General features: G+C 37.3%; 1 long non-coding RNA gene across 1 annotated transcript; it reads right to left on the bottom strand.

The window, feature by feature from the left end:
* Window positions 1-236: 236 nt before the first annotated feature.
* On the bottom strand, window positions 237-1,328 carry LOC148997396 (uncharacterized). The gene is made up of 2 exons (XR_016168956.1): window positions 942-1,328; window positions 237-403 (listed from the first exon to the last, which is right to left on the bottom strand). It is a non-coding gene; the product is annotated as an uncharacterized LOC148997396 (long non-coding RNA).
* Window positions 1,329-9,286: the final 7,958 nt, after the last annotated feature.

Raw genomic sequence — 9,286 nt, 5'->3', positions numbered from 1 at the left:
TAAAAATATAATTTAATAAAACAAGCAAAATGTAATTTGTTTTGTAATATGACAGTAATGCATGAATTCATTTATATTGCTAAATGCAGTGAAACATCTCAATTGTCAGTCAATCGATGAATTAATGCATAAATTAATTACATTTTATATACTGACAACAATAAGAAACATGAATAAATGAGTAAAAGAACAAATAAAAGTAAATAAAAGTAACCATCACAATAAACAAATGCATATACAAGTCAACACATGAAACAGCTTTATTCAAACTACAAGCATGTATTTACAGGCACTGAACCCCAAACCCTACTGCCGACTCAACACAGCGGTTCCCATTCATTGATGACAGCATTCAGCATCATGAGCCTCTCCACTGGATAAACACACGCGTGTTCTTCTGTCCCTGTAACATACAGACAAGATTCACATTACGAGCTCAACACTGCACTTACATGCTGAGGTTGATGTGTTAACTCACTTTTAATCCAACTTAAATGTTCCTCAATATATCAACACCAATAAGGGACAAATTAAATATATATCATGTTTAGTTACTTTATATATGTTTTTATTCACAGCACATAATTTTTCTAATGTAAGCAGTCAGTGTTGACAACAGTGAATTATCCTACATAATAGCAGCACACACATGTATTTTTCATGTTGGGATGTGCTCACCTGCAATACTTATACAATATTTTCCTTCCTGATGTAAATAGACATTTTAAATAAGCGTTTTTAAGATGTATGGTTATGTAAATACACGTTGGAAACGTAACTTTACGGTTACTGGAGCTCCCCTGTTATCAATACATAATAAAACATGTGTTTACAGCAAAATCACAACTATACTATACTGTCTAACTCCTTTAGACGTTCAACAGTTAAAACGTTTACTCTATAGTAGTTTAACACATACGATTTAAACCGTATTTACTCACATTTGAAAACCCCCGCGTCGCTTATCTCCGCGATGTTGATATTGACGTATCCTCTCGCGTGGCCTCCTGGGATAGATGAGTATCATGAGTAGCCGTGGAAAAGCACTCAAAAATCTGGGCGGAAGCAGTAAGCCATCCGGGAACTTCTCGCCTACTCTTTTTATGAAAACTGATGTTTGGAACGTACTGCTTCCTTCACGTACTGTTTTCGCCTACTATATAGTAGGAAAGTAGGCATATTGGAACGCACTTAAGTCCAAATCTCGCGACAATTGCTACGTCACCCAGGTAATTCTCGCCTACTCTTTTGGATTCATTCATACTTTTTTGCTCGCCTACTCTTTTTCCCATACTAAATAGTAGGGAAGTATGCGGTTTGGAACGCAGCCTTGGTCTATCAACACAAAACAAAAAGTAAAGTAGAATTTCAAGCCAGCACTTTCGACAGAAGTGGACGGCGGCGCTCAACGTGACTTTGTTTTTATGCTTCGACGTCTTAAACTGGACATGTCACGTGATTGGCTGTTTGCTACTGAAGTCACACCTAAACTTCTAAACTCAGGATCAAAGCCTGAGCTGACAGAGAAAGGTGATGATCAGCATCATGGTACCAACAAAGCCTGGTTGGATTGGTTTGGTTTTGTCAACTCTAAACTAATCATGTAACCTTGACCCAGATAGCAAACTGACATTGAATCAACGTGGAAATATGACATCGAAACAACGTTGATCTGACATTGTTTTGCTCATCGAATTAACGTTGAACCAACGTCAGACGCGTCATTCTTTCAAAACTAACGGAAAATCAACTTGAAATCAACGCGTTGTTTCAACGTTATGAAAGCAAACCAATTTTCGATTTTCATTTAGCTTTGAAGAATGCCGCATCTGACGTTGGTTCAACGTTAATTCGATGAGCAAAATCAACGTTGTTTCAATGTCATGAGAGACGTTGTTTCCATGTTGATTCAATGTCAGTTTGCTATCTGGGGAGTTTGTTCAACTACCATCATGGAACAGGCCCCTGGAAGCTAAACATTTTTAAAATAAATACAAATTGATAAGTTTCAGTTCCTTTGTCATTTTATTGAAAATTTAAATGTTTATGATTTTTATTTATTGTCTAACTGAGTACTCGGGGCACCAGACGTCCGTTTAGCCATACGGTGCACATCTGAAATTGAAAGTTTGGGAAGCTCTTGTAAACAACGGCTATAAAAGGTCGCCATTACTACGCTGTGTTTACCAGCTGACGACCGGAAGTAGTTATACTGGTTTTGTAGAACCCTGAAGAATGTTACGCTTAACCCCTATTGCAATTCATTACATTTTAATTCATTGTCTAATTATTTTAGAAAGTAATTTTTTTTATTCAAAGTGCTAATTAGTTTTATAAAATAAATATATTTTTGTTTGTGTTGTATGAGTCTCACGAAATTAAGGATTGATGTTGATATAGTGTCCACTCTGCCTAGGGTGACACTGCCTTAGATCTTCACAGTGAAGGGTAAAACTTCCGAAATCTGTGTGTAAACACAATGGCCCTCATTTATCAAAAGTGCGTACACCAAATTTCCAGCGTACACCTTGCGTACACTCAAAACCACGGTGAGTTTGAGATTTATCAATATGGACGTGGGCGTACGGCACGCTCGAATCCTACACCAGCTCAGGAGGTGGTGTACGCACGTTTTGAGTTAGTGAGGAAATGCGCAGAAAAATTCCTAACACCACAAAACGCACTGACAAACTAAAAGATATGATATATTATGACCCACTGTAAAACAAACAACCAAAAAAACAACATAGAAATTATAAACTTCAGTATTTATTTTTGTGTAATGTGGACTTCAATGTTTAATTTGTGTGACTTTACCAAAGCATTTGATTTGTAAGCATATATTCCTTCAGTTGCGAGCCCACTTTACCCTGACGTTTCAGGATTATCCCCGGCAGGTGCGCACGGACTGGGTTCGGTAGCCTAATGAAAGGCTTTCAATGACCAAAAAATAATTCAGACTGACAAAATAATAAAAAATACATTCTTCTTCTTTTAAATTATGATAATAATAGAAATAATAATGATGACATTCTTCTTCTAAATAACAATAAGCATCATTAATGCAAATCATAATAATAAGAAGAACACTATTACAAATTGTCATGCAATTATTGATGTGAATGAATGGTACTTCACATCACATCATCATCATCACTATTATACATGTGACGTGATTCGAAATTGAATGCTAATTTCAAAAGACGTGCTGTAAAATAATGCATTGTGATAGGTCATTTCGTCTCCACGTCGGAGAAGTTTCTCTTCTTTGCCGTCTTCCGTGTGTCCATGGCGTAAAATAAGGGCGTGGGGGGAGCGGAGACTTGAATTTTAGGGGCGTGTTATTCTAATGACGATCGTTTTCGGCCGCGGGATTTATCAAGGGCAGGCATTGCGTACACCTGGATTTCAAAGGTACGCACATCTTCATAAATCAGGCGGTGAGAGGCGTGTAAGTATAATCTTACACCAAAATATACACTCGTTTCTACGCAAGATTGATAAATGAGGGCCATTGAGTGTTTATATTCTGGTCCACGCCCTGGTTATTTCTAGCTTAAAGCATCATTTGAATATATTTCTAACAAATGCACTATTAATGCACTACAGTGGCAGTAAATATGTGCTTAATTATACTTTTAAGAAATATTTTAAAAACAAGCATAATTGTATTATACTTCTATAAAGTATATACTGTAACGGGTGTGGTGGAAGTGCAGGTGGATGAAGAAGACAGATGAGCCAGATACTCCAATTCAAACACTTTACTTAAACTTTACATTTGTGAGAACGCTTGGCGCGCTTGTGCTGCCGCTTCACGCTGGTACCTGTCTGTCTGCTGCTGTTACGTTTCGTGTTATTGGATATGTTTTTCTCTGTTTCAACCTCCTGGATTATTCGCTGGACTATTCTCATACCCTCTAAACTTTTTTGATTCGCTGGACTATTTTTTAAAACTTTTTGGATAACTGACCTGGGTGTCCCTGTGATCCTCCACACAGATCGGCTGCGAGTCCTCTCCGTTAATATCCTGTCATCCCTCTCGACATCTGATACTGTGAGTCTCCACTCTCTTTGTCATTTTGTCTTTTGTGATGTCAATCCTTAGTGTGGTTGGGTAGCCTTCCCTACTGTGGATTGTTGATGCCGACACGGTTCTGGCTAACGCAGTGAAACCGAAACTGTTGTGTTAGGTTGAACGGGTCATCACTCGTCATGTCGTCACATATTCACTGGCAATTTTTGTTTTTGTTTTTTGGTCTTCTTTGGTTCTTGCTGTCTGTTGATGAGACGAATCACAGTTGTTTCCCCAAGATGGCTTTACAATATTCCGCTGCTCATCTCAGATCATTAAAAGGAGTTTTCCGCCTGGCTCCTGTCACTTATAAACGTTGTGAACAGCTCGAGGTTTTACGCCGACCTCGCTACATTCACCGGTCGCGGAAAAAACTTCGGAATTATCATTACTCGCCCTCCAATAACATTCCGGTTGTCTCTACCGTTACCCGTGTTTCTGATACAACACAACTGGATAAAAGACATAGGCCTATCAACTTTGGAAATTTAAGATCGCTGCGTCTTGATCCTGACCTCGGAATTTGCAGAGGTGCATCACCAGACCTGCGATGTGCGCTGCTAAACATCCGTTCTCTAACTGATAAAGCATCACTATTGAATGACATAATCATTGACACTGACCTGGACATGCTATTTCTAACGGAAACCTGGCAGGTGCCTAATGACTTCTTGAACTTAAACCTCTTAACGCCGCCTGGATACATCTTTTTTTCTCAACCACGTCTTCATCGCAGAGGTGGAGGGCTGGCTGTAGTTTGCCGTGAGACTATTAAAATATCTAGGATTGAGTTTCACGATGTTACAACATTCGAATATTTAGCGCTGAAAATGACGGGTCAAACGTCACTAGCTGTAATCTTAATTTACCGACCTCCGAAGAGTCCATCTGACTTTTTCTCTGATATTAGCGAGTTACTTACTCTTGTCTGTGCTTGTCATTCATCTGTTATTTTGCTTGGTGATTTCAATATACATGAAAACACTGCACAATGCAAATAATTGATGTCAGTATTGGACTGTTTCAACTTGAATCAAAATGTAACTTTTGCCACTCACTCCAGAGGTCACATATTGGATCTCATATGTACATCTGGCTTGAATAATATTCTTGTTAATGGCTCTGATTTTGCATTTTCAGATCACAAACTCATAAATTTCAGTTGTAGTTTTCCAATATCTGTGTCTCCTCAGAAGAAAATGCTGACCTATCGTAAAATTAACTCTGTTAACCCCTTCAGACCTGAATTATGTTTCAAGTTTCTGAAAAATATAAAAGTACATTTTCCCAGCTCATGAGGCTTCTATAAATGAAAACAAATGAAAAAAAAAATTGTATGATGGCTTTCATTGTGATTTTTTTTGTCCATTCCAATGGACATCAGGTCAAAACAGGTGTACTTCCCAAAAATGTACCAACATAAAATAAATTAATAAACATAAAATTTGTTGGTCTATACTTTAAGCTTTTTCTCAAGGTCAAAAAAATTCCAGCAGTATACCATTTCAACTATAATTTTGAGGTTTTTGTTTTACAGATTGCACATTGTTTGTAACAAACTAAATATCTTCGAATCAATCAATCTGGTCATATTGGAGTCATTTTCTGTGTGCATCTTTCTTTTTTAGATCAAAAACTTGAACATTTTAACATTACAACTTTAATCGTAAGGTTTTTCCTTTATATATTGCACATTTGTTTATTCATAACAAAATAAACCTAGGAATCAATCAATCCATTCATGTTAGAGTCATTTCCGGTGTGCATCCTGTGTTTTCTTGTATTTTTACAGTACTGGCAGGATGGTTGCCAGCAAGTCACTGTATTTCTATTTCCAGTAACTAGTGTAATTCACTTTACAGTGCACAAGATCAGTAATGCAAACTTAACTGTATTTTTACTGTATTTCGTAATTTCGCAATTTGATTACTGCTGTAATCAATTATACGGCATTGTACTGTAATATATATTGATACATTACTGCTAAATATTATTGTAATTTTCTAAATAGTTACTAATAATGATCAGTTTATATTATAATAATATCATATAGTTATTTGGAAAATATATAGGAAAACAAAATACTATTGAAGTCAATGGCTACTGTCAGCGTTTTGTTACCGACATTCTTTAAATTACCTATTTTGTGTTCATCAGAATAAAAACGGTGTGAAACTCATACAGGTTGGGAACAACATGAGGGTGAGTAAGTGATGACAAATATAATTTGTGGGTGAACTATACCTTTAAAGGGATAGTTCACCCAAAAATTTAAATTACCCCATGATTTAATCACCCTGGCCTCTAGCCATCCTAGGTGTATATTACATTCTCTCAGATGAAAACAATCAGAGTTATATTAAACAATGTTCTGACCCTTCCAAGCTTTATATTGGCTGTAAATGGTTGTTTCTGTTTTGAAAGTCCATACAAGTGCATCTATCCATCATACAAGTGCATCTATCATTCATAAAAGTGCATCTATCCATCATACAAGTGCATCTATCATTCATAAAAGTGCATCTATCCATGATAAAAGTAGATCTATGCATCATAAAAGTGCATCTATCTTTAAAAAATATATATTAATATAAAATATTAAAAATATTCATATTTAAGTTGTACTTTAGATTCAAGTCAAATCCGTATGTTCTTTTGGCCAGAAGTTATTTTACTATATAAAGTTTTAAATATGGATATTTTTCTTACATCTTCATCTTCCTCATCACTCCACATAAAGTCAACATCTGAGATATTTTCATCAGCTATATGTTCAAGCACTTCAGAACTGAATATTCTGCACATGAAAAAAATTAAAAAATGTATCGGTACAATGATATTATTATTTTTTATAAAAGAAATTTCAATCAGCATTACTGAAAATGTGACTTCAGTAACAGGCTTTCAAACCTACTGTCCATTCTAATGGACAGACACATTTAAAAAAATCCTGATTTAAAACGTGCAATTCTATAGTGGATTTTTAACTTTAATTAATAAGTTCAATCTTTCTATTTTACATACAAACCATGAAATACTGGAAAAAATATATACAAAATGTAAATATAACTTAGAAAATGTTGCTTGCTTCTGTGTTTGGAGTGAAGTGCTGACATGCTTCTCTTCAATGTAGTGTTTTTTATATATAATTACCACATGCAGAGCTTTTCTGGCATTTGATTGGATGACAAACGTCCAATCTCATGGACTGCAGGCTTTAAACTAGGTGAAATGCTCCAGAAGTTAAAAAAAAGGGGGCTGACATGTGATGTCCATTGTAATGGACACAGGGTCAACTTCTTTTTCTGCTTCAATAAGGGCTTCTACTCTATCAGAATGTCTACTGCCTAACTGTCCGTCAGAAATCTGCTGTACTTACAATAATGTTTTGTCTCAAATACTTGATATGCATGCTCCTGTTAGAACTAGACTGGTTCCATCTACTCGTGCCTCACCCTGGTTCACTCCGGAACTTCGGTTGATGAAAACTGAGAGTCGCCGTCTAGAAAGACTACACAGGAAAACTGGACTCACTGTGTACTCTTTAGCTCTTAAAGAACACCTGTTCAACTACCGGACCGCCCTTAACAATGCAAGATCCACTTATTTCTCCTCTACTATTCGGAATTCCTCGTGCAGACCTAAATCACTCTTTTCTATGGTCAACAAACTAACAAATCCACCACAACATGTTATGTCAGGCTCTGTGGAGCTTGTAAATAGCTTCTCTAAATTCTTTTCAGACAAATTGATGTCCATCACTTCTTCCATCATCAAATACACGCACACAAGTGACTCAAGCTTAATGATATCTGGTCCAGCCCACTCGTCAAACCCTCTCTCTACTTTTACTCTGACTACTCCTGTTGCCATAAGTGACCTAATTGTGAAGTCCAACTCTACATCCTGCCGGCTCGATCCTACACCTACTGTTCTACTTAAGAAGTGCGTCCTTGAGGTTGCACCATTCATAACTCATATGACAAACTGTAGTTTAGCTTGTGCCATTGTCTCAGCGGAATTAAAAACTGCTGCAGTGACTCCCATTCTCAAAAAGCCTGGCCTTGACCATTTAAACATGGACAATTACAGACCAATATCAAACCTAACATTCTTAAGCAAAATCCTTGAAAAAGTTGTTGCTTAACAATTACGATCTTATTTGGATATGAATGGTCTTTTTGAACCTTTTCAGTCAGGTTTTTGCCCATCTCACAGCACTGAAACTGCTCTTCTGCGTGTGGTTAACGACATTCTCTCATCAATGGATTCAGGGTTAATAAACATCTTGATGCTTCTTGACCTAAGCGCTGCTTTCGACACGGTATGCCATGAACTGCTTATTTCTCGGCTTTCTGATATTGGTGTCACTGGTTCCGCTCTTTCCTGGCTTATTTCCTACATCACTGACAGAAAGTATTATATCACCATACAAGGTCATAATTCTGCAACCAATTTACTTACACGGGGCGTTCCTCAAGGTTCGGTTCTTGGTCCACTTTTGTTCATAATCTATATACACCCACTTGATAACATCATACGCAGGCATGGACTTCAATTCCATTGCTATGCTGATGACATTCAAATTTACCTCACCACCAGCTCCGATAGACCATCCCTGCCTGACTCACTCACTGCATGCATCAGGGACATCAAGCATTGGATGTCCCTTAACTTCCTCAAATTAAATGATAATAAAACTGAGATATTAGTGATTGGCTCTCCAGCCTCAGTCAAACGGATGGACCAGTCCTTCTATATTGATGGTGTCCATATTAAGCCCTCATCACTGACTCGTAACCTTGGTGTCTTATTTGACTCAACTCTATCTTTTGGCTCTCATATTTCTTCCATTGTGAAAAACTCTTTCTTTCATCTTCGAAATATTGCTCGTCTAAGACCATCTCTCACTTCGCCTGACGCCGAACTCTTAATTCATGCACTAATCACATCACGTCTGGACTATTGCAATGCTTTATTTATTGGGCTTCCCAAAAAACTTATTGCTAGACTACAGCACGTCCAAAACTCAGCAGCAAGAGTTCTCACCTCCACCAGGCGTTCTGCTCACATTACTCCGGTGCTTCATGACCTTCACTGGTTACCCGTTGCATCTCGTATCCACTTTAAGGTATTGCTTTTAACATATAAGGCATTAAACGGTCTTGCACCCCCATATTTGTCTGATCTACTGTTCACCTACCGTCCTGC

Source organism: Pimephales promelas, chromosome 2 (assembly GCF_988280905.1).
Source record: "Pimephales promelas chromosome 2, fPimPro1.hap1.1, whole genome shotgun sequence".
Taxonomy (NCBI): Eukaryota; Metazoa; Chordata; class Actinopteri; order Cypriniformes; family Leuciscidae; genus Pimephales; species Pimephales promelas.
Note: the sequence above shows the minus strand (reverse complement) of the source record. Positions and strands in the feature narration are given on the sequence as shown.